The sequence below is a fragment of the Camelus bactrianus genome, chromosome 10 (genome assembly GCF_048773025.1).
Source record: "Camelus bactrianus isolate YW-2024 breed Bactrian camel chromosome 10, ASM4877302v1, whole genome shotgun sequence".
Lineage (NCBI taxonomy): Eukaryota > Metazoa > Chordata > Mammalia > Artiodactyla > Camelidae > Camelus > Camelus bactrianus.
Window position 1 is genome coordinate 62282989 of NC_133548.1, and position 26925 is coordinate 62309913.

Consider the following 26925-nt stretch of genomic DNA (forward strand, 5'->3'; position numbering starts at 1 on the left):
GCCAGCCTCAGTTTCCAGCTGCTGCTCTAGGGTGTAAAAAGATGAGAGTTGAGGACATCCAGGTTTAAAAATTGGGCAGAAGAAAAGGAAGCAGAAGAAGAGTGATTTAGCAGTGGTGGAAGACCCAGGGGAGGAGGGTATCCCCCAAGCCAAAGAATCAGAGATTTTCAAGAATGAAAGCCAAATCACCCTCATCTATTGTCTCAGGGCAATTAAGGATGCCGGAGTGGATGAATGCTGAAAGAGGCCTTTGGATTTGGCAGTTAGGATGTAATGACCACTGCTGACTGAGTAGTTTGAATAGAGTGGTGGGGAGGGATGCCTGCCAGCTGGCGGTGGGCTAAAACAAGGAAGAGGTGGAGGCAGCACATTTTGAATACTCTTTCAAGAAATTTGGCAGCGAAGGAAAGGAGGGGATTGGGGCTAAGCTTAAGGAGAAAATTGGGTCCAAGAGTTTTTTTAAAGATAAGAGGAAAACAAGTATGTTTATAGGCAGAGAGGAAAGGACCAGTAGAAACAGGAGCCTGGGCTGCAAATGTATGGTATCCTCAGAAAATGGTGCCCTGCAAGTTGTGCAGCAGGTACTGAAAAGGGAGCAGATGAAAATGTAAGACAGAAGAGATCATTAATGGAGAACATTTCTCAAAGGAAACAGAGTGGGATGGGATTCAGGCAGCCTGCAGGGATTGCCCTGGACTGGAGAAAGGAAATACTCCCTCTAAGACGAGATTAGTGAGGATCACTCCATCCCGAGAAGGGAAAGTAAGATACTTCCCAACCCATAGCCTTTGTTTCCTTGGAAAGATTGGAAGCCACGCTAGAGTGAAGAGATTGTGGGGAAAGTTGGGATTTTAAGGAAGTTGGCCATGGTTTGGAGTCAGCAGTGAGGCAGGGAGTATAGCAGAGGTAAGTAGCAAGTTTACAAAGCAGCACTGAGGACTCTGCTGAGGTGGACACTCATTCATGAGTGTGCACATGTCATCCTGTTATTTGGAACTTTCCTGTTGTCTATAGCAGCCTGGGAAATTTAGAAAATCTAAAGATGGGGGGTAATTCAGAATTGTAGGTGGGCAAGAGATATTGGTCAGAAAGGCATGAAGTGATAGGATTTAAGATGCCTGTAAATGGGATTATTAAGGAAAACGAAGTCGAGAAGGAAATGAGACCAAAAGTAATACCTTTGTCAGAGGTTGAAGTCTTGGTGAAGATAAAGAGCAAGTTCAGAGGGAAACGAAAGGGGGTTGAAGAGGATTGGAAATTATTAGAGACGTTGGGATTTCTTAGTGATTTCAGAGATGTGACAATTCCGGGGAATGATGGAAGCCTGGGGTGTGATTGTGGAATTATGTTCTGAAATAGAATTGAGGGATTGAGCAGAGTATGTTGGTTAGGTTAGTGGGGCTGACCTTGAAGTCACGTAAGGTGATGGGGGGAGAGGAGGAAGCTCTTGCCACAACAGGGAGACCTGCCTCCTCTTCCATGTGGCTGAGCCCTGAAATTGTCTTCCTTTGATCTTTGTGGGGCTCCCCAATTCTTACTTTTTTGTCTGCTTCTGCCCTCACCTGGCATGATGTCCCTCTTCTGTGACTGCGAAGGCAATTCACCACCCATTTTCACTCCTTATTTTTCCCCTCTGGCAGAAGCATAAAGAAAGGATACAGACACCTAGGGTACCTCTCTGTTGGTAGCTTGAGGTTCTCTGACCGTTCCTTGCAAATCAGAAGGGAGTGATTTTCCAGTTTCTTCTATAAAAGAGAACGCTTTCTCCCTACCAAGCATTACTAGTTGTTAGGCATCGGTGAACATTGGCTGGGAACTTGGAGTCTGTATTGTGGTTGACTTCTTTGAAGAAGCCTCTCTGTTGTAAAATACTTGGACTCTCTTGTCTTTTGTTTGTTTATTTATAACATATAAACATGTTAAGTTTCATTGTTTATTTTTGTATTGAAGTATAGTTGATTTACAATGTTGTGTTAGTTTCTGGTATACAGCATAGTGATTCAGTTTTATATATGTATATATACACATATATATAGAGAGACACACACACATATTCTTTTTCATTATAGGCTATTACAAGGTATTAAATATAGAGATGACTCTGGTATATAGTAGGACTTTGTTGTTTATCTGTTTTATGTATAGTAGGTTGTATCTGCTAAACCCAAACCCCTAATTTATCCCTCCCCCACCTTTCCCTTTTGGTAACCGTAAGTTTGTTTTCTGTGTCTGTGAGTCTGTTTCTGTTTTGTAAAAAGTTCATGTCTCATTTTTTTCAGATTCCACATATAAATGATATCATGTGATACTTGTCTTTCTCTGTCTGACTTCACTTAGTATGATAATTTCTAGGTCCACCCATGTTGCTGCAAATGACATTATTTCATTCTTTTTAATGACTGAGTAGTATTCCATTGTAAATATACATACATCACATCTTCTTTATCCAATCTCTGTCAATGGACATTTAGGTTACTTCCATGTCTTGGCTGTTGTAAATAGTGCTGCTATAAACATTGAGGTGCCTGTATCTTTTCAAATTAGTTTTCTCTAGATATATGCCCAGGAGTGAGATTGCTAGATCATATGGTAAGTCTATTTTTAGCTTTTTAGGGAAACTCTCCATACTGTTTTCCATAGTGGCTGCACCAAATTACATTCCCATCAGCAGTGCAGAAGGGCTCCCTGTAACACTCCACACCCTCTCCAGCATTTATCACTTGTCTTTTATATTCAAGCTTTTGGTTGCAGATTACCCTCTCAAAAGGAACTGGATCCCTTCCTATTAAAGAAAAAAAAATACAAGCTCATGTATGATAACTTAATAAACCAAATAAAAATAACACTTAAATGAAAATTTAAAAAGGGTTTCAATGAAATGGGGAAATGGTTTCACCACAGAGGATTCATACTTCAAAAGGAGTATCTCCATATTGTCCCAATGCTTCCCTTTTATCCCCTCTTTTTCTATACAGCCATTTTCTTTGACTTACAGAAAAGAGGACTGCTTTTATTTTGTCTTTGTTTTTGAAGTTTTTCTTTCTTTATAGCAGTGGCTTGATTTATATCATACTCTCATGTATCAGTTGAAAAACCAGAGGAAATGAATTGAAAGAGTGTATCATTTTTTAGTATTTGAATCATCACATCTCACACTAGATTTCACATCGCATACAGATGTCATTACCCTTTGCATATTTTCCCTCCAGTTTGGAATCACCAAAGGAAAGATATGAATAGGAAAGGTAGTGAATGTTGGAGAAAGATGATTAGAGTAGCTGTCAGATGGTGTGAATACCCTATATTTTGCTGGAATGTATAAAAGTTTGCCCTTTGACTAAATCCGTGTAGAAAAATTTACCCTGTACTTGACACCCATCAGTATTTTCAGAACTAAAACATCAAAAACAAATTGAAAATTTTCTTTTAAAACTCTCCCCCAACTTTATTTGTATTGTTATGGTGGGAAATAAGAGCTATTGGAAAAAAGAGAAACTACGGTGATTGCACTAGGCAGACAAATATAGTATCTCAAGACTGACTGGATGACAGTGACATTTCCACGTAAATGTTGGTAAGGCATGTAGTTTGGTGTTTAAATAACGTTTATGAGATAGACAATTCTTGAGGAATAGAGTAAATTCTAACACCACAGCTCCATTAGTGAGCCAGAAAAGATGTAAAAATCATGGAGCATGAGGGCTGGAAGAAACTTTAGAGTGAATCTGATTTAATCTTCTTTCTTAACAGATCAACTGAGGTTCAGATGGGGCTACTGAATTTCACAGGATTGTGTACCTAATTAGGGACCTGGTGAGGGGCTGGACTCGAATATCCTAAAGTCCGAATTCTGTGCCACGTTGCGAATTGGCCATCTAGATTTAAGCACTTTAGCATTTTCAGGCTGAATTTCAAGGTGTGGTAGGCATTTTAGAGTACTTATTTATGATTTAAAAGCAAGTTACAGTACCTGCTGCATTTAGCTCAGGAAATATGGGAACGTTTTCACAGCTACATCATTCTGGAAAGAAACATCATCACCTTAGATGAACTTGCAGGGAAAAATTGAGATGAAAATGATGATCAGAGGGGGAATGGGAGGTTGGAACAAGGCAGCCTGTGTTTGTAAGTACAGACCCACCACCTGTGACTTAGGAGAAGTGAAAACGCAGAGACACGTGCAATCTGAAATGTGTCTCTCACTCATCAATCAGTGTTTATCAGAATTGGAGGTCTTCGTAAGTGAACTGAATGCTTTCAATCCAGACGTGTCAGTAATTGCCATCGACCAACCGGTCTGTCACACCTGCCTGCTTTTCTTTCTTTTTCTCTTTACTTCATTATATATTGATTGACTTCTTGGGTTTTACAAGTTCATAAATCACCCTCTTTTAAGAGGCTTCTTGGCTTTTGTGTGTGTAGACTGAGAGTAGTGGAAAAGATTGATACTTGAATCACAGCAACAAAGAACTTCATCTTCCCTCTTTCAGCTTCATATGCAAGAGAAAAAAGCATCAAAAGACAGTGTCATTATGATGAACCAGATTTAAAAGCAATGCAAACACCTTGTAAAAACCTGGCATGCTCGCAGCCAGTCCTCCTGGGTTTGATGGAAACTCCTTGCACACGAGGAAGTCATTAGAGCAGCTGGAGGGACTTCACAACCAAGAACAAGATTCAGTATTAATTATGTAATGAAATGCCACCCTTGCAATGACAACAGATATTCCCACCTGATTGCAAATCCATAATCCTGGTACAGGATAGAATAGATTTGCATCTGCCTTGGAGGGTTACCTTTTACATGTCTGCAGTAGAATAAGAGTTGATACCTGTGATCTCTTCTGCTCCTAAAATTTTCAAATTTATAAATCTTAGAAATTGAAGTTTAGTGTTATTAGTTCTTGAAAAAAAGTTCATTGTTCTCTCAGCAATGGACATTTTAAATTCCTGTTTTATGGATGAATCCTAAAACATCCATTTCTTATTGTTTCTGGCTACCAACTGATATTCAAATACTGTAAGAATTTTTTTTCTATTTTTAGCACCGAAGTGTTTTTGATTATAATATAAAGCAGTTATATGACATTTAAACTTCTTGTTTCACGGATGAGTCCTAAAATATTCATTTTTTTTTTCTTATTTACTGATGCAAACTAGGATGTGAACCTTGAAGGGATAGCTTTCTATTTTTGGCGTCTAAGTGTTTTTTTATAATATAAACCAGTCAGGCGAGACTCTTCTAGAAAGGCCTGTGCAGTTGTACAATATTAACACCCATTGTCCTTTTAAATAATGAGGAATTCTACTTTGTAGGTTGGTAGTTCAGCATTAGCAACAAAAAAAAAAATCGTATTCCAGGCATTCTTTAACAGCTGATTTAGTTTGGAGGTATTCAGTCATTCCTTTCTGAAGTAATTTAATTTCTGACAGCCAGTTTAATACATCAAAAGGGAAAAAAAGAAAGCAAAAACTGCAATTGAGGTTGTCTGTAATTAATAGAGCTGACTTCTGAAGAACTCCAGGCTGCTAAACCCTCACATTTGCGAAGAGGCTTATTCTGAAGGACAGTGCTTTGAAAGAGCGAAACAGTTGAGGCTTGAGAAGCAGGGCTGTGAACCAGTTTCCACTGTGGCGAGTCAGAGCCATTGCTGGTGTTTTCTCTGTGAGGATGAGGCAGGAGGAGGACATGGAATGTTCTGGGAATGGCTGTCTTTTCTTCACGGAGTTTGCAAACAGATCTCACAGGCATACGTGTGTCTTTTGCACTAGTTTAGGAAACTGACATTAATTCTCACAATGTTGCTACGGAAAGTCATATCAGTGAAGGGATGTGATAAAGATAGCCACATTTACTGTGGATTAGTCACGTTCTACAGTACATGGTGTTTTCTTGAGACCGTTTTAGTTAATATACAGATCCAGAGAAATTCCCCATAAACTAGAATCCTAAAAACCGAAATGAAATACATTTCAAGTAGTTGCGTAAAAATTAGCATCATTGTTAATCAAAAGCCGATACTGTATAGATAGTCTCATGTCAGCTTCCTCACCTCTGGCCTCTGGGGCCTTTGCTGTCTTTCATCTTTGTAGAGGAGGAACTGGAGCCTGAGGGAGGCTAACGTTGATGGTTCCACACATAGTAAGTAATGGAAACAAAGTATGTTGGTGATCACAGTTTTTTCTTTAAGAACTGTAGAATATACCATGTTATACTAATTGCATTTATCCAGTTATTCATCTTAATTTCATTAGGAACATTTAGAATTTACAATTTAGACAGACAAGGAGGTACTTAATTCTTAAAATAATAGGAAAGAATTAATGAAGTTACTGAAGTAAAATTACCTCGTGATGATCTGATGGTAGATTTTCCACAACCAGATATTTTTTCTGTCCTAGTTTTCTTACCTCTTACTTCTTGGGCGAGGTGCTTAAAGAATTCATATTTGAGTATTAATCAAAATAGAAATCTAACTTTAAAAAGATGAATCCGCAGGGGGCTGGTCCACAGATTATATTTTATAATTTAAAGTGGCTTTTTAATTTAATTTGTTGAATCAATACGAAATTTGAGTGCCTACTTTGCACCAGGCTTTCTGAAGCTGCCAGGGATACACGGGGAACAAGACAGGCAAGGTCTTACCCTCAGGACATTGATGGTTTTTTGAGAGGAAAAATATCTAATAACCAAGACTGACTGGATTTGCTTTTATCCATTTTGAATTGCCTATGAGCTGGAAAGATCGTATACACAAACACACTGATGTGCTCAAAGTGCTGTCAGTTTACTTTGGAAAACCTTCCCTCCTATTTTGCTTTCACAAACTTGAAAGTCCCACCTAAGTAATTCACTGGTTACTTTTTAAAATGTGATTAGTTTATTTGGGTTGTATATGACTCCATTTTTAACAGTTATCACTTTATGAAATATCAGAAGCCACTTGGCTAGGTGGAGCTTCTGGAAGGCCCCTGTGGAATCGCTTATCTGTGGAAAGGAATAACATGCCAGAGAAAAGAATGCAGAAAAGAAATTTAGCTAGTTTGCCCAAGACCCACTTTTTGTGCAGTCCTTGGGTTTGAGAGCTCTCTCTCCTGAGTCATATGTGTGTCAGCGCTGGGTCGGTCACATGGAATCCAATCCAACTGCCCTCTGGGACCCTCTCAACCACACTACCCAACTGTATTGCTGCAAAGTGACACAGTTAAACAGCTGCAGGGCTCGGCCTAGAACTTGGTGACCATTTCTTTGGAATCCTGCACTTCTGGTTCTTCTTTGAGATGACATCAAGGGGAGAACAGCCTCCCTCTAAATCAAGTCACTGAACACCTCAAAGAATTTACTTGGCTGCAAGCACAGCTTTGGAACTGTGTGTCCTTTCCTTTCCTTTCACAGTTTCTAAGCTCCATACAGTTGAGACTCTCACAGTTGTGTGCTGGTATGAAAGTTGTTTCCTAAGCTTGGGATCCCAAATCTGGCTGGGCATTAGTGTCTCGGGGGGTCTACACTTCAGGTTCCTAGGTCCTGCTGACTTGGGCCATTTCCTTGGCAAAGAATAAACAAGTAACAGGGAAATCTTCCAGTAGCAGTAAGCAATTGTCTGTCTCTGAACCCCCACGAGGAATCTACTGGAAGGCATCTTTTCATCACCTCCCTCCTCCTCTCCTGTCCTAGAGAACTTTGAGGAGGGAGGAGAAAGTCACAAACATTCCATGTTTCTTTTTCCAGGGGATTCGACTGTCACTCTGGATCAGCACGTAAACCTAAGTACCTCCTGCTCTTCTAAAATGATTGCATATTTTCCTTCTACTGCTGCCTTCTTACTGGGATCAAGCAGTATTTTGCAGGCACCTGGACTTGTTGCACAGATTAAGTCACCCCTCCTCCACTGCCCAGGGAGCATCCTGGAGATGTGTCTTTTATCCCCTTTGGGCAGTGAGTGGCCCTGGGCAGGACCTTCACAAATATGGCCAAGTTTCTCCCTGTAATGCTGAAGCATCTCCTCCCAGTTCCATGTTGCTGAGCAGATCTGGGTAATACATCCATTCAGGGGGAGCAAAATTGGTCTATCACACCATGAAAGGGCTGTGCCCTTTCTTCCCCTCCCCCATCTTCTGGAGGGCTTCCCGCTTCTGCTTCCCTTTTCCCCACCAATTCACTTCAGATTTGGTTCCTTCTCTTCTTGCAGGGCACTCTCTTCAGTGGATCTGCCCTCTCCTTGGTATATTTAAACCTGTCACATGAAACACTGACTTCATAGTTAACAGCATTGCCCTTCATTCTTACTGGTTTTCCCTGCTTATTTCCTTGGTTTCTGCTCAGAGTTTTTCTTCCATGTGATAGGACCTGGTGCTTTTGCTTGCCAAGAGCACCTAGGACGTATTTATTAGCTCTTTGGAAAGAAAACCAACTGGAAAGCTTAAGGGTAATTATTCAGGACTGGAGATTTATAGAGAACATTTCTTTATAGTAACTCAGTTTTCTTTTAATGTGAAGTAATACCGTTCTTAGACGGGAAGAACCACTAAATTGCAACTGTGATTTAGCCATATTTTTTCTTCCCAGTACTTTTTTTAAGAGACAGCTTTTAAGAAAGTCAGCCTTTGTGAGGCTTTTTTTTTTTTTTTTTTTTTTTTTACACTGCAGAAATGTCCAAGGTAAGTGGTCCAGGGTGACAACAGATTCATTGAGTTATAGAATCTCAAGTTGGAAGGGATTTATGAAAGATTGCCAGTCTTCAACTACTGATGAATTTGGGACTGAAGAGATCACATTGCAAATTCCTAGATCACTGTGAGATTTAATTCGTTTGGGTTTGGATACTTGAACTAATTCCAGTCGGGTGTTGGTAGGTTTCTAACCACGTAAAGCAGTGGCATCCTTTTTGGACACTGAAATCCTCCATGGATGCTCCAGATTTGAAGTAGATGAAAGCACAGTTCTCTGATTGCAGAGGAAGACGGCCCATACTTTGGGTGGGCTCTGGATTAAGGGTTCTTACATTATCCCTTGGTCCTTTCTCCCTAGTACGTGTGCTTTTTGCTGAGAGATGGAAAGTGGAGGCAAAATGGAAATCCAACAACTCTGCCTGCTCACTGTCATCTATTATAACTACACCATCTCTTCTGCACCAAGGGCCCCATTCTGCATCCAAATATGGGCAAGGGGACAAGATTTAAGAAATGTTGATATCCTGAGAAATCTCCCAGAAGGATCCAAGATCCTGAGTTAGACAGAGATCAGTTTTATTTTACTCACCAGACTGTTACTAAGATAAAACATTCTAATAATGCATTTTAGAAAGATTTTAAAGGACATAGTGTAAAAGGGAAGTTTCAAACAGTTGTGATCCCAATGGCTAGAAATATTAACCCTGTTCACAGAGCAATTGAGAAAAACAGGGCATTGCAATATAAATATATTAAAGCAATATATCAAATCCTTACATAGGGAGGAGCCTTAGATAAACTCCAAACTAGTGGTGGATCCCAGGCTAGACAACAGAGAACTACTTGAGATTTTAGGGCTGGAAAAAGCATTTGATGACATGTTACCCTATTGAATTTTTATAGAAACTTATGCATACACAGACAGCCAGGGAGAGGTGGAAGGAAGGTTAACATTTTGAACCTTTATTTGCAGCCATCTTGTATTATTCAAAAAAAAAGCAATTGGCTGAACAGTTCCATGGGGCTGGAATCAGTAATCCAAATGTTGCAGAAACAAATCCAGTGGCCACTTTGCTTTTGTAGACGCTGCAGCTAAAGTTAGCTCAAGTTAGTGGCCCCATCAACCACATCAGAGATGTGTGTTCCCTGGTCCTCCAGACCAGGATGGGGCCCTCTGCTATATAGCCTTTCACAAGGTCCTCCCGGACTGGTAGCAATGTTCCCGGCTTTAATTAATTGCCTGCATAATTTTTAACTTTACGGCTTTCTTTGGTAATTGTATTCATTCTTTGGATAAATTTTAATATTAGGGTTTTTAAAATAAAAATTTCTCAGTAGCTGCCTTGTCGGCAGCTACAGTGTTTGTCTTCTTTATGACTGGAACCTCAACTATCTTGTACAGTCCCTGCCATTGGACAGAAACTTCATGAAAAGAGCATATTGAATGAATGAATGAATACTGAAAACATCAGATTTCTACATTTTTATCAGTGAAAAGGAGCTGTTGTGGGCATCTTGGATACCAAGGAGACAGTTTACTAGAGTAGTTACCAACATTGGTGCTCTGGATGGAGTCTGTCTCTGCCACTCCCAGCTCTTAGGACTTTGAGAATTTAATCTTTCTGTGCCTTAACGTCCTCCTCTGTAAACAGGCGATAGTAGTAGCATCCCCCACTTCCTAGAGTTTTATGACTATGGATGTGGGGCTGGACACATAGTGAATGCTCAAGAAGGGTGGGGTGAGTGTGAATGCAGGTGCTCTAAGACTAATGAGGGAGAAATTCCACTGCCATGTGTATCTCAAACTGTCGCTAGTTACAAACAAGGCCTTTACTATCACAACGATGTCAGGAGTGTGTGAGAAGGCGTCCATTGCCCAAGCAATTGAAGTATGGTGGTGACATCTACCCCATTACAGCAGAGAAAAACAAGTACAGTTGACCCTTGAACAGCTTGGGGGTCAGGGACACTCACACTGTGCGGTGGGAAATCCATGTATAACTCTTCTCTCTGTATATGTGGTGCCTACATTTCCTCTGTATCCGAGGTTCTGCATCCTCAGATTCAAACCACTGTGGCTCATGTAACTCTGTAATATTTACTCTTGAAAAAAGTAAACAAGTGGACTCATGCAGTTCAAATCCATGTTGTTCAAAGGTCAACAGTAAAACTAGAATGTTGAGTGCTGATGTCAATACCCTTAACTTTTGTGAAAAACTGATCTACCAAATACAAAAACTTGTCTTTCTTGTCTGGATATGAAAGTGTGATAATGGGTAAATTTTGTCCCCGAGGCTCCATGATGCTGCATATCTTTGGCTGTTGTGTTTCGCTGTCATTTCACTCTCAGTTTCACTTTGAAAGGATGCGGCATCCAGGTGTCGGTGTGGCAGATAGCTCCTTCATGGAGCGGGGCACGTTGCTCCGGGAGGAAGGAGGGGCATCCAGAGGAGACCACCTGGGAAGGGTGCACGGTTAGTTCACACACACTGTTAAAACACTCGTGGTTTCCCCCAGCGCCAGAGGAATGCTTGAAACGTTTGGAATTTATAGTCAAGGAGTTTCCAACAGAGCAAGGTTGTAGGGACTCATTTGTAAAGATTATAAAACACGATCAGTCGTAAGATAAAGGAATCCCTCCAAACCTAAGATTGTTAATATCACAAACAAACAAGGAGATAAACAAATAAAAAGGAGATAGAGGATTAGAAACTCAAAGTGCAAACCAAAAGGAAAACCAGGTGTCACTTGGTATGTGTGAATCAAGCCTTTTCTAAGTGTAAGGTGCTGTGGGTCTTTTTGGGTTTCGTAGTAATTCATGTCTTTTATTATCAACATTTACGGTGGGTTTGCTCTGGGCCACAGGGTGTTTTGTGCTGAACATTTTTTTATGTGTTGTGTTAGGATCATCACAGTTCTCTGAGGTAGGTATTCTTATGCCTATTTTATAGTTAAGAAACAGAGGTTTAGGGCGTCACTTAATTTGTCTGCGATTATATAGTTAATCAATTGTGGAGCCAGGATTGGAACCCAGATCTGCCCTGTACCAGTGCTGTACTCGTGAGCACAGTTAAGCCGTTAATTATCTAATCGTAGCCCTTGGGAAACAGGTTTTTTGTAACACTAGCAGCAGGTGCTAGGTTTGCGAGCAAATTCTGCTTCTCTCTTTTACTAACTTTTTGAGTTTTAGAAAACTGTAGCCTGATTTTGACCATTCTGGTGTCGACTTAAAGTAAAATTCCAAATAAAAACCCCACGTCCTAGCTTCAGATTGTTGTCACTTCTCCTGAAAATGACAACAGCAAGAAATAAATTCCCATATGTGAAGGCTTGCTGAGGAGAGCCACTAGGGTGAGATTAACTCAGAAATGCCTGAAAATCTGATAAGATCTTTCCCGTTTGTGCCTAGGATTGTTTTGCCCCCTTGCGAAGAGCAAGAGGTCCTGGTTTTTATAGCTGTTTGCAATTTCAACTCAGATCTCGTTATAAAGTTTACATTTTAAGCTTTGCAGTGGTACTAGGTTGGGGCTAAATTTGAAAGTGGCTGTTGGGGAGACAACTTTAGCATTTCCCCAGGGAAGTGGACTGGAAAATTGCTGGAGAGTGAACTGTGGGGAACGAGCTTGAATTGGTCTCTTGGGTTGGCCATAATTACCTAATGGATTTTCCATCTCTCTAAATTTTAAGAAGGAAAAAATTGACTTAAAACAAAAAAACCCCACACACAACAAAAGCGTGAAACCTGAACCTCTTCCATTTCCCTTCAGGACTGTAAACTCCCGCCCTCCTGTCTTGCCTTTGAAGAATGGGTGTGTGCTGGGACAGAGGCAAGCACGGAAAGACATGTGCAAGAGAAACCGGATTGAAGCATGATTGAAAACTCACGTATCCCGTAGCCTTGTTTCCTCTGTTGAATCACTGATGAATGCTGAGATTCTCCTCCATTTAAGATTGCTTTGAGTGTAGCTGGAACTATATTTTAATGACCAGTAGAATCTAATTATGATTGAGCACTTTGTTTTTCCATGGAATGTAGAGGTATTTGTTCAGTGGTTTAGCTATTTGCATACCGGGGTTTCTGGTCAAGGGGCCCATTGTGCAATCAGTTTTCACCCAGAACACCCTCCACCCCCTACCTCCATCTTGCTTAGAAATTTTATCCGGACTCAGGAACATTAAACTCAGTTTTCCCGCCTGCTGGATACATCCCCATAACTGTTCCATTTTAACATGTTTTATGATTATTCGGATTATCCCAGGATGACCAAGTGTCTCTCTCCTACCTCTCTAACTTTTACTTTTGGCCGATGTGTGTAAGACTGTGCTTGGCTTTGAGAATAAATATGCTCCAATAGAGGGAGTCAGGCTTTGTGATTCTCGAATACACTCATCGGAACAAGAAGTGTGAGTGCTTGCTCTGTGCCTAATGTGTTGCCGCCGATGGACCCACATGTGAAACAAACACTGACTCGCTGCTTTCGTGAGTGGGAGAAGTAAGTCATTTACAGAAGAAATGAAAATGCCAGGGATAGTATGGCGAGAGCTCTGAGGGATCAGAGTGCTGTGAGGTTCAGACAAGGGAGATGTCCCCCTGGCTTGAGATATCACGGGAGAGCTCATTTGAATTAGCTACAGTCTTGCCTGTGCTGAGAAGGGAGTTCCAGCTGGGTCCATCAGCATCAGCAGAGGCCCGGGACTGGGGAGCACAGCGGTGACTGGCCGGGGACTGTGCACACTTTCATTTGATTGGAGAGTTGGTTGTATGGAGGAGAGACATTCGGAGCCAGATTTTGAATAGTTGTGAACATTGGGGAAGGAGCTTGGACTTTATTCATTGGGCAGCCAGGCTTTGCTGTAAAAATAGGAGCATCTTGGCATCATTATGAGAACCATGGTGATGGTAGAGTTGTCTGGAGGCACTGTGGTGTGCAGAGTGGATTGGAGGCACGCGGGGCCAGAGAAAGAGACACAAACGAAGCAGGCGAGTTAGGATGAGGATGCTGGGGGATGGACCTAGATAGAGCAGGTGAGATGGAGATGGAGACCAGGGACCCAGAACTTGTGGAAGCAGAACCAGTACTTGAACCACTGATTCAGTGTAGCTGGAAGGATTTAGGGGAAGCTGAAGGATTAGTGTTTGGATGACAAAGAGAAAGATGGTGACATTAACAGAAATCAGTGGGAAAGGATTGTATGTGTATGTGTGTTGGGGGTTGTTGGGCAGGAAAGAGCAGTGGCCAGACTGGCCTTTTTTCAGATCCTGGTCTGATACTTCCTTAGCCCTGAAATCTTGTGCAGGCAGCTTTGCCCCTCTGAGCATGCTTCTGCATCTGTTAAAGATGGAGAAGTCTGTCTTTCTTATGGCTTATCATCCCAGATATTATTTGTTTAAGAAAAATAGAGAATGGAATGGTTCAAACCGTTCTCAGAAAGTAAGAACAGAGAAGAATAAGAAATGCAATAGGGAAATCTTCTGAACTGCTGCTTCCACATAAGATGTAGACTCTTGACATTTAAGGCAGAAAAATGCAATTTAAATGAATGACAGAAGAGTATGTTAATTAGCTCAGGAAGAGGAAGTTTCCCCCTTTGACACTTAAGATGGCAGTAATTTGAATAATTTGGGGTGCCACCTACACTGGCCACGTTGATAATCAAGGCTGATTGTGCAATGGGTAGTAAATAGGAGAGGGGTTGAAATGTCCAAAGAGACCCGTGCTAATGGACAAGTAATGAATATCACAAGCTAAAAAAGAACTGTACCTTCCAGTTCCTGTCTTGCTTTTTTATAAGACGCAAGAAGAGTTCCACCTTGGATTGGTGGTGTAGGTGGGTTGGATTGGTGGTGTAGGTGGGTGACTTCAGTGCTCAAAACTCAACCTTCAGCAAGAACTAGAGTCTTTCTGTGTGTCTAACAACTTGTAAATAATCTTACAGCTTCTGAGTTACTTGAAATTTTGTTGAGTTGAAATGAATTGGAAAGGAACCAGACCTGTCATTGAAAACTAATGGATTGAGCTTTCTTAAATGCTGGAGGGCACCTAAATGACCTCCCAAGGTTTTAAAGGAGAAAGTTTTCAACCTGCTTTCATCTCCTTTTCCTCTGGGGATTTTTCATGTAAGGGACGCTGAACAGAGACTTGGGTTAGGGTATTTTTAAGATGGGATTGGAGTTTGCCCTCCAGTCTTTCAAGGATAAGACAGTGTTACTTCCCAGGGATGGGATCTATTACACCCTGAGCAACTGCTATTTTTGAGGCAGGAAAGTGAAGCTGGAGAGCTTTGTGCAGCTGTCATGCAGAATTCTAAGCACCCGTCTTACAAAACCTGTCAGTGTGACCCGGTTGCTTGGGCAGATGCAGCCTTTGGCTACAGCCTTTTTCCCTGTTAGACCTCTTCCTTCATCAGCTTTGTTTTTGTTTCCTGTTAGGAATGTTCCAGATTTAGCAGCTTATAAGTGGGACGTGTGTGTGTGTGTGTGTGTGTGTGTGTTTGTGTGTGTGTGTGTTAAGAGTATTCATTTTGTGTGCTTGAACTCAGACTCCTATTTGTCTTCCAGGAGGGTCACATACAAAAAAATGTTTTGGCTCGGTGCTCTGAAAATTTTGCCCTATATGGAAAAGGAAAAGCAGAAATCCTTATCAGCTTTCTTATTTGGTTATTAAAGTGGTAAGGCATGAAATTGGAACAGAATGGCATCAAAATAGCTAGACTTACCTCACTCATGATCTAGACCAGGAAGCCTATTTTATGCGCCTCTAATAAACAGATTGTAAAGTCAATCTATCACCTGGTCCCTTGTCATCCGAAAGTTGAGGCAGTGTAGTTACCATTTTAGGTCGTACCTCAGGGGGTACGTGTAGTAGACAGCATGTCTTTGAAAAGTTAAAGTGGACATTAAAACATCCTTTAATAGAGGAGTTGAGAAGATCTTGAGAATTGCAAGCTGGGTATGCTGGGGTATTAGGACATCAGACAGACAGCAAAATAACTTAAGTAGTGGGTATCCTATTCGCTTTTTGTCTGTAGATATTAAGCAATATGAATAGCTGGGAAAACTGTTATATCATTATCTGTGGGTAGTGTGGTGATAGTTTATTATAGGGCAGAGTTACTGAAAAAGACAGAGCTGTATCATTATTCATATTAAAAAATGCTGTGACAGTGTACTACTTCAGATCAGTGTTGCTGCCATAAATCATCCCAAATCCCTCTACTCAGGGGATTTTTGAAAAGATAGTATTTTCAGAGGCAAAATTATTTCAGTGTCTTCATGGGAGGAATTTTAGAATGTAAGGACGAATTCATCCAAGCAAGAAAACCACTTACTGAGTTCATATCATTAAATGGGAAAGCTATGGAAGAATATGCCCAGTTTAAAAATATCTCAACATAACTCTCCCCAACCTGGGGTCTCAGACCTCTGGGGTCATTGCAGTGTGTGTCAGACCTGCACTTCCTGGAGACTTCATGAATTAAAACTAGATTCCTCTCTATTTTGGGGCGGGGTGTTAAAAGGACCTCATACTTACAAGGGTTGAGAATTGTGCTTTAAGGAGAGGTATTTGAAGAACAAAGCTTTAGTTTGCTTGCTCTCTCTGTGTTTTAATTTGAGTGTTTTCTTATTTATGGACATGTTAGCCCAGCTCAGAATAGAACAGCAAAATTGCAGCCACCAATTGGACCCAGTTCAGTACAATATCCAATCTAAAGGTCTTGTAGCTTCCAAACCTATGTGTTATTCCAACCCTTTGGTGGCTACATATCTTATGTATTAGTACTTGATTTTCCAAAAGATTTCCTTCTAAAAGCAGAATAATGCCACAACTGAGAGTTGAGGGCAGTGTACTTTACATCTCCAAAGCACTAGCTCTTTGACCTACTCCTGCTGGCTAGATGCCAAGGCATTTTAGCCCTCCCTTTCATTAAGCGTTCTCCAAATTAATGCCTTCTAATTAATTATCCAGTTAAACTTATTCTGTCCTCTTTCCCTTGAAGTCCCGATTTTCTTATTCCTGTATTGCTTCTCTTTATTATATATTTGCTTTTTTCTTTACTTTTTTCTTCTTTGTTTTATTTTGTTTATTTTTTATTGAAGTATCATCAGTTTACAGTGTTGTGTTAGTTTCTGGTGTACAGCATAGGGGTTCATATTCTTTTCATATTCTTTTTCACTATAGGCTATTACAAGATACTGAATATAGTTCCCTGTGCTATACAGTAGGACCTTGTTGTTTATCTATTTTATATATAGTAGTTAGTATCTGCAACTCCCAAACTCCCAATTTATCCCTCCACCCACCTCTTTCCTCCTTGGTAACCATGTTTGCTTTCTATGTCTGTGGGTCTGTTTTTGTTATGTAAATACATTCTTTGTGTCATTTTTTTGGATTCCACATATAAGTGATATCATATGCTTTAGTCTCTGTAAGAGTAAATGGACCCAGGCATTATTTTGCTTCCACGTGACCTAAAGAAACTTGCATAAAGGCTACCTTATTAGATTCGCTTTTGCTTACCAGAGGCATCTGAAACGACAGAATAATGATAAGAACATCCTAAGAAGGAACATTTAATTGGAAATTCCACTATTGAACAGATCAGAGAATAGGAGACCTCTTTAGTTGCCCTCAACTGGAAATAGCTGCTCATGGGTGGTTTTAATAGCCTTCAGAATTCCTCCTCTTTCCTTCTCCTATATTTTCTTGTCAGTAGGTGTCAAGAAGTAGTTTCAATGACTCTTTTGAGGACTGGATAGAAAGAGAAAGTCTATGTCCACTTTTACTGAGCTCAGAGGAGTCACTTGACAAACTCAGCTCCTTCCATCAGCTGAAGAAACCTTAGCTCAGAATTTGAAGGATTCAGACGCTGCACCGTTATGAGGTACTTTTAAGGCATCATTGGCCTGGTCCTTCTTGTTGGAAATCAGAGAAGATCATCAGACCCTTTGATGACACATTCACAGCCTCAGGAAATTAGACAAATCCCTTTCCTCATCCAGTGGAACTTGCACTAGTCCTTCATAAATGGGCAGAGCATGATGCATTTCAAATAATTTAATGAAAGAATTGAAACAAGTTTTACTTTGATAATTACTTGAGAATTTATACACACCCTTCTTGAGAAAATGAGAAGGTTCCACATGGGACTGAGATAAGACTAAGGTTAGGAAATGTTCCCAGAAAAGGGGGCGGGTGGGTGGCAGTATCCATATTTCTGAATCTATAGCACCTGGCTGCAAAGCAAGTGATTGGATATGCTTCTGAAGGGCGATTGCCAGTTCTGTCCCAGAAAGAACAGAATAATCAAAACATAGAGAAGTACGGACAGTTACTCTGGTCAAAATAGCTACTGAAATACAGTATTCCTCTTTGGGCCTGTAGTGCCCTTACAATTATGTCTTTTATCTTCTTTTCCTTTTTTATTCCTTCTCGCTTTGTAGCTAGTTGCCATATCTTATGTTGATTCTTTCTAAAAAAAAAAAACTTAATTAAGCATCAGTTTTTGTTTGTTTGTTTTTTGGTGGGAAGAGGTAATTAGGTTTACTTATATATTTATTTTTAATGGAGGTACTGGGGATTAAACCCAGGACCTCTTGCATGCTAAGCATGTGCTGTACCACTGAGCTATTCCTCCCACCCCCATGTTGTTTCCTCTAATAATGTTGATCCTTGGTGGCTTTCCCAGCGGTGGCAGCGCAGTGCTGCAGAGCTGACAATTTGTGTGTGGTGGGGTAGCTCTGTGTTGGCCCTGCTGGCCTTCAGTGTGCCCCACATTTCTTGAGGCTCCGTCCATCATTTTCTTCTTTAATTCCTTTAACTTGGTTTTCCTCTGGGTTTTTGTGTCATATCACAGTCTGGAATTATATATATATAGAGAGAGCATTTACCATGATGTCACATTAGACAGTTGTAAATAGAAAATTGATTTCTTGAGAAAAATTTCATATCATCAATGCTGTGGGAGTAATAACCATCTCATTGCTTTATAAAGATTGGAAGGGTTTGCAAAACACTATTTATCCTTCCTCTAAAATCTTCCTCTTGTCTACACAATGTGTGAAGACTGGATCTGCTAGGTAAAATTAATTCTACTTATGCTAAAATGTGGTATGGTACGTGTGACATTCGAATGTAAGTCTTATGTGTGTTATAATTTTAATTTTTAATTCTAAATGCTTACAAATGAACAAATGATAAAATATTTCCTCAATTTATCATCTGCTAGCGTTGATCATATCCTACTTTGTATTGCTTTTAATCTTTTCTCTGTTTTTTCATCTTGACTTACTTTTCTAAGGCCCCCAGAGGCAGGGATCTGCATTTGGTATCAGTTCATAAAAGGAAAGAAAGCCAGCATATCCTGGACAGCCACTGTGTTCTGGGCACTGTCCTGGAGGGGCAATGCTTAGAGAAGTTCTGCAAGGTGTGCATCATTGCCTCCGTTTTACAGACTGAGAAACTGAGCTGCAGAGTGGTTAAGTACTGTAGGTGCATAGTTACGTTTGAGCTGCTGACCAAGCACTGCCAAGACCACAGTCTCATTTAGACTTTACCGTTATGCCTTGTGTATTTTAAGGTGTCATTTTGTTGATTTTGGCTAGTTTAAGTATAGAAATGATAAATAATAGAAGCCAGGGTAACAGGACCTTTTCCTTGTCTCATGACACGCCAAGGGATGTTGCACTAATGCTAATATTTATTTTGGATTTGAATCTGGAACAACTGGAGACTCAAATTTTGTGCCTTGTTTCCTTGTGCTACCCATTTCAGGAGAGTGGGACTCATCGTGTTGGTTTTCACATATGAAGAACAAAACATGAAAATGGTTCTCTGTAGTGTAAGTAAATATGTATTGAAATTGTTAAATTGTAGAAACCAGTCTTGGATTGTTCTAAGGACATTAAAGTCATCCCTGCCCCTTGTCCTGTAGAACAAACTATACATTTAGAGGGAGCTTAACTAGTAATTCAGAGTGACCACAGTCACATACCATACACTTATCATGGGTGAATCCAGGTTGCTATGACAAGAGAAATATTTTCATTTTCTTTTTTTTTTTTTTTGAGTATAAACACATGCAGCTTGAATATTGCTTAAGTTTGCATTTCATATTTTCTGACTTCATATTACAAAGACAAGGAAGTGAGGAAGACACTAGCCATATTTCTTCAGAGCTGTACAACTGTTTCTCTCTTTCATTCCCAGCTCCTAGTGGGGGAGGTATTGGAACTCAGCTTGGCTGTCACTAGGCTATGCTGACATCTTTTCTTAAGGGCAACTATGAAGAGAGATTAGACATCTTTCCTTACTGTTCTCATTCAAAGATTAGCACGTATTTATTTCAACTTGGATTTGAAATCTAAATCTCTTTGGGTAAAGAGGATTCAGATTCAGATACCAGGGCACCCGTTTATAGATGGTAAGGACTTCATTCTGTGCATATTCTGTGGGGGACTTTCTTGGCATTCAATAAAGAAAAAAACAGCAGAAGGGTAAAAACAAGACAATTGCGAAGCCAAGAGTCTAGAAATTACCATAGGCTCCCTGGGGCTTTTTTGTCTTGGGGTCCCTTCTTTGGGAACCACTTGGGGTCTTTAAGAGCACCACTAAAGAATCAAATAACTGTAGATGATTCAGCAATTTCTGAGCGATCTAGGCGCTGAAACCCTATATTTATTTGAAAGTTTGCAGACATACTAGCTTTTGCTCCACTAGGCTAACAATAAACATTGTTAAGAAGTTTTTTTTTTTTTTTAAGGTTTTTAAAAGTACAACTCACTGCCTCGTGCTTTCATACATCCTCTCCTTACCTCCTCTCCATTCTTCTTTCCTCCTTCCTTCTCTACCCTCCTGCATCGACCAAGTGCCAGGCACTGTGTTGGGAGCTGCACATAAACCTGGGACAGACCTCTTTTTCTGTCTTCATAGAGCCCCAGCCTCATGGGAGAGACGGATGGGTAAGTAGGAGAAGACAACATGGTACCCCACATTCTCTGAGTGGGCAAGGCCTCTGGTGCTGGGAAGACTCCCTGGAGAGTGGCTCGTACTGGGGGAGGGGCAGCAGGCTCCCGGCTTATTTTTCCCTCTCCTCGCTTCTTCCTTCCCCTTTCCTGCCATCATTTCCTCTCATTTTTTCAGATTATCTTGAATATTTGTCCCAACTAAAATGATGGTTTCAATAACTACTTTTTTTATTATTGAACATAAGACATGATCTATAATAGTTTCCTCCAAGTCTTGAGCCTGGAAGGAGATTGAGCTCAGGTTCTAAATGCTTCTTTAAAAAAAAAATAAATAAAATATATATGTGTGTGTGTGTGTGTGTGTGTGTGTGTGTGTATACACGTTCGAGTTTTCATTAAGAGAAAGGGGGTAATAAATAAACTACATTTCTTTTCAAAATTCATCCATGTAGCTCTCTGAGCAATTCATGCTGTTCATTTCATCCTCTGGTTTGAGAACCTAGCCTCACAATGAAAAATTATGAGAAACTATATTTTCTCTCAGTATGGGCGGGAATTCAAGATCCAAAAATGTTATTTATTCCATGTTTGACACGTACAAATCCTGCTTAATAAAATGTCATTAGGGAGGTATATTGAGCTGTGTGGCCTCAGTTGATAGGTACTTTTCAGCTTTTATCACTGTCTGTGTCAGAAAATTAAGTGTAATCTAGGGTGCTTTCATGCCTTTATTAACTCTAGTGGGTATACTTTATATTAGGGAATTTATTACAACATTTCGCCTTGGAGAAATGCATGTCCCTTTCCACCCTGACAGCCTCAGCCTGCTCTGCCTGGAGGGTGGTGGCTGAGAAAACCTTTTCGCCCACCCTCTGGTTGAAAGCCCTCTGCTCAGGGGTAGCATGAATTGTTTGTAGAGACTCACCTCACTTGTAGTTCTGTTTTGTAGAGAGAGCGTATCTTTTATCTGTAGCGTGATGATTTGCCAGAGGTTTTATGGAAACCCCATGGGAAAATTCGGGTCTGCTCTTTGGGTACCTCTTCTGATTTCATCTGATGATTTCACTCTCTGTGACTCATGCCCCACGATTATTAGTTAACTCTGGCTTGTCCCCCATGGAGTTACAGTCCAGAAGCAAATGGCCCATTGGCTCGTGTCTGTGTGCTGCCTTGCACTGATGCTGAGAGAAATCTTCCAGAAGAACTTGGACTTGGCCACTGCTCCCCTCTCGTGTGGAAGGGCGTTGAAGGGCTGCCTGCCTGACAGTGTCTTTCTTGTCACCAGCCATGGCTCCCTAAGGTCCCATCAAGCCCGTGCTTTGTACCTCTTCATTTACTGAAGATGTTTACTGGAAAACAAACGTACTTGGCCTTCATGAATTTATCATATTACATGTTCAGGATGAGAGAAATGGGGCAGAAAACTCATTCTTTTTTGTATGTACCTACACTGTTTAAGATGAAAACAGTGCTTATTCTTTCATGTCTGTAAAGAATTTCTAAGTAAATGCTGAAAACTCCTACCAGAAATCTAATAAGTTAAGTCGTTCTAGTTAATCCTAAGTATAGGAAAAAATATGATGGATATGTTTGGTCAGGCTCAGGGAAAGGAGGACACAAAAGCTAAAAGTCCCCTTAGCAGCCTGAAGGTGGACAGAATTTAGGGCAGGTCCTTGAGTCAAGAGTGGGAGTTTAGGAGCAATTACTTTGAGGAAGGAGCAGCTGAAGGGCTTGGAAATATGGAAAAAAGCAATGATGGCGATGGCAAATGATCCCCCCAAAATAGATCTACCAATAATACTTCTCACCTCCTGTCTGTTTTTATATCCTTTGATTAAGTGGTTAAAATGTAGTTTTATCTGGAAGTATATTAAAAGGGAGGTAAACATGGAATGTTTAGTTCTGAAAGTTCTCAACAGAAGCTATTGGTTAACATTATTTATTTAGAGATAAAGTTGACCCTTGACTAACACAGTGAGAGTCCACTTACACTTGGATTTTTTTCAACAGTAAATACTGTTTTTTGCTCCATGATCTGCAAATGGTTGAATCCACCAATGCAGAACCACAGGTGTGGAGGAACCTCATATATGGAGGGCCAACTATAAGTTATGCATGGATTTTGGACTGTGCAGAGGTGCCCCAACTCCTTCATTGTTCAAGGGAATCGAATCCAACAATACATTAAAAGAATTATACCCCATGATCAAGTGGGATTTATCTCAGGGATGAAAGGATTTTTCAGTGTCCAAACATCAATCAGTGTGATACACCACATTAATAAATTGTAGGGTAAAATCCATTATGATCAGCTTAATAGATGCAGAAAAAGCTTTTGATAAAATTCAACATCCATTTATGATGAAAACTCTCCAGAAAGTGGACACAGAGGGAAAGTACCTCAACATAATAAAAGAATCTTGAAATTCTTCAGTGATGGAGTTTATGAAAATCTTTTAATGGGACTGTATAAGGGCACGTTCTTTGCATAATGACATAGATCAGCACTTATTTGTCAGGATTTGGGGAGCCGGTTCTTCAGATTGAATGAAGTAGCACTTCCTCATGAAGGTGCTTAAATTACTGAAAATTGAGGCCCTTCTTCCTTCAGTGTACATTCCTAACATTATAGGCTTTTAGAGCATTAAGGGAATTTAGTTATTTGCCCTAAGTCCTTCATTAAAGAAAAAAACAAAACAAAGCTCCTCAATTCAGGGAAAACAAGGAAGGAGAACAAATCCTGGTACCAGCTCTGTGCTGATCACTTGAGATCACTAACTTATTTCATCTTAGCCTCAAGTGATAACTATTATCCCTATTTCACATATTGGGAAACTCATACTCAGAGAGGTTAAGGAGCTTGCCCAGGGAAACACAGCACAAGACAGATGAGAGAGATGAGTTTTGAATTTAGATCTGTCTAGTGTCAGGGCCTATGCTCTTTCTACTACCCCAAGTAAAGTCCATTCAACTAGTTAGTGATAAAGGGACTGGACTAAAACCCAGGTATCTTACTCCCCTAAACAGTGATCTTTCCAATATATTACACTACTTAACTTGGAAAAGTTTCAACACGTATGCCAGTTGTAAAAGAAATTAATGTAGAATTTCTCTTCTTAACATTTTAAAAAGTAAATTTTCCTTGAGACTATAATTTGACCATCCTCCCTCGCATTTTGTTAAAACTTTTTTTTTTTTTTCCTGCATAGAAGCTAATTGAGCTTTCAGATGCTCTACTAACTTAATTTTAATCTCTGGTTGCTCTTCAGTATATATTTCTTTTCCGTTCAGATGATAAGTATACAATTGTGGTTACCCTGATTAATGTTTTACATATTTCCCCAGGCATCCATACAGAATTGAGTAAAATATAAGTTACCCTTGGCTTTAGAAAACTTCTGACATTTAGAAGCATGCACAAAATATACCCCTTGGTAAGCAGTGTTCCAGCTTACAATTTTCTTCCTTTTAAGGAAGGGAGGAGAAAAAGAGACATTTTCAAGGGAGGTTTTGGTTACAGTAAAGAGACTCTGGTTTGAAATCAATATTTTTTTTTCCATTTCAGCCTTTTATTTGGCTTAGGAGAAATTAAAAAATGGATGTATTCAGGTGTTTTTAACGTGATGAGCTGGAATGGAATGCAAAATCAGCTCTTTTCTTCATATCAGAGCAAAAAATATCACCATATCTTAAATTGCTTTGGGTCAGAACATGGTTTGTTGAATTATTCAACAGTTTGAACTGGTAGAATTAGAGGATTCATTAAACTGAAGGTCAGAAGTTAAGTTTAAAACATTTCCTTATAGTTATGATATGACTCACAATGTTGACAGATTCCAGAAAGGCCACAGGAGCTGAGAGATGTGTGGTTGGAGACATTCTTTTTGCTTGACCATTTAGCCCCTCGACCACTCAGAAGTACCCTGAATTCAAACCATTTAGGTCTGTGTTAGATCTGTAGGCAACTGTGTACGGGGTAAGACTCCCACTGGTTCTTCTCACAAGATATTTAGATGAAAGTGGAAATCATTCTGTTGATTTATTTTCATTATTCTGGTTTTTTCCACACCCCATGAAAAAAAAAAAGAATCTGGGTCACATAACTTGAACAAACAGCACTTTCTGCTCTTCAGTTCATCTTTTGGTTATTTGTCGGAAGAGCCTATGGCTTGAAATCATAAGATGGAGACTCCATTAAGCAGATTTCTCATTAGAAATGATGGCAAAAGAAAGGATAGTAGCGATACTGTGCATGTGCAGAGTACCACGTGCTCTTGGGCAATAAAATATTTCTCTGCCGTCTTCCTAACTCGTGTGTGTAGAGGGTACTTCATGTTAAGGGTCACCATTTTAAAAATGGGTAAGATGATTTGCAGAATCAAACCAAGAACTCTGTTCTCATGATACCAATCTTCCCACTATGCGCTGCTTCCCCTTCCTATTTGACTGCTTTGGGAATTTGGAAAGTTAGGCTTTGGGAAGTGTTCTACCCTCTACCCTCTGGTGCAACCCAAGAATTCATTTTCTTGCTGTCGGCTGAAACTCACTTCTTTTCACATGCATTAAGTTATTAGTTTGGACATTTCAGAAATAATTGATGGTGAAGCCATCTGAGGAATAAGATGCTCACTTTCTAGTTTGGCTGTGTCCACTCTCCCCTCCACTAAGGCTCTCTCTCTCCAGGTGATTGATGACATCTTGTTGATCTGTATTTTAAGATTCTAAGCTGCCAGAGGTGGTGAGATTTCTTAGCAGCATTTGGTGTAGATGACCACCTCCTTTGTCTTGAAAGACTTTCACTTCTGGTCTTCAGTAATACTACCCTGCCCTGGTTTTCCTCCCAGCTCATTGGCCATTCATTCTTGGTCTCTTTTATTGACCCTCCTGCCCACCTCTAAATATTGAGAGTGTTTCAGGGCTTCAACTTGGACCCTCTTCTCTCTTTATCTACATTGTCCTTCCTTACTTCTAGTGACATCATTTAGTCCATCAGTTTTAATACTATGTATAGGTTAATTACTCTTAAAAGTATATATCCAATTGAACTTGAACTTGGGTATTTGAAGGACATCATATACATATGTGGCTACAGAGAACTGATGTTTTCCAATCCCCACCCTGAAAGATGCTTTTATCCACCTCCTCCTTTCTTTCAGCCTCCATAAATGGCACCATCATCCACCCATTTTTCTCAGGCTAAAAATCTAGGAATCATCCTCAGTTCCTCTCTTTCCCTTATTTCCCACATCTGTGCCATTAGCAAATCCTGTCTATGTTACTTCTAAAATAGACCCTGAACCTGACCACTTCTTACCGTCTTCATTGTTACAACCCTTGCTCAAGTGATCAGCATCTCTCCCGTGGACCACTGTAGCAGCTCCCTTCCAGGAATGGACTCCTGCCTCCAATCTCACACTCTGAAAATTCACCCTCCACACTGAGTCAAAGTGTTGATCAGGCCACATCACTATCTGACTTAAAGCCTTCCAGTGGCTTGCCGTTGATATCAGTATAAAATTAGACTCCTTATCATAGCCTCCAGGTTCCATGTGGCCTGGCTCCTGCCTTTCTCTCTGATTTCATTTCCCTCTGCTGTCTCTCTGATCATCAGGCCACACTAGCCTCTCTGGACCTTCAGCCTCCCAAATGCCCTGCCCCACCGCATTTGTCTCTGTTGCTCCTTCTGTTTCCATTCCCTCCAGGTCTTCCATCTTCTGCTTTTCTCATTTATGTCTTGACTCATCTCCTCCAAGCAGCCATGCCTGACCATCCTAGGTGAAGTAGTCCCTCCGCAGCCACTCCCTCCTCCGACAACCTTCTTTCATTTTCTTCACAAAACATTTTAGTACTTGAAATGATTGCGTATATATTCTGCTCTCTGTCTTCCACCACAAGAATGTCCTGTCCTTGGAGACCTTTCTGTTGGCTTCACTGTGGTTCCCTCAGCACCCAGAACTGTGGTTGGCACGTAATAGCTGCTCAATAAACACTGGTTAACTATATTTGCTTCTTGGCTTCTGTAGTTCTTTTGATTTATCGTTTAAAGAGAGAGGTTACAATTGCCTTTGATATGCTGGCCTGAGTAAATTGGATTTGCCCCATTCATCTAAAGAAATTATCCTGCCAGATATAATCTTTTCTATAATCTTTTTAATGTGACTTGGCTTTTTTCTGTCTTCCTCTAAGTACCCTTTTTGGAGTGGATTTATTTATGTCGCAGAAGTGTTACCGCATTTTTTTAACCTGTGTGTGACAACTCTTGGAAGTAGACCCTGCTGATTCCTTTCCCT

The 26925-nt window shown here is 40.3% G+C and overlaps 1 protein-coding gene and 1 long non-coding RNA gene across 7 annotated transcripts in view; one reads left to right on the forward strand and one right to left on the reverse strand.

The window, feature by feature from the left end:
- The window catches only part of FAT3 (FAT atypical cadherin 3), a 617077-nt gene that overhangs the window by 21396 nt on the left and 568756 nt on the right, over window positions 1-26925 (forward strand). The gene's annotated exons all lie outside the window — the stretch shown is intronic.
- LOC141578980 (uncharacterized) lies at window positions 9613-13102 on the reverse strand. Its single transcript, XR_012509885.1, has 2 exons — window positions 12556-13102; window positions 9613-11128 (listed from the first exon to the last, which is right to left on the reverse strand). It is a non-coding gene; the product is annotated as an uncharacterized LOC141578980 (long non-coding RNA).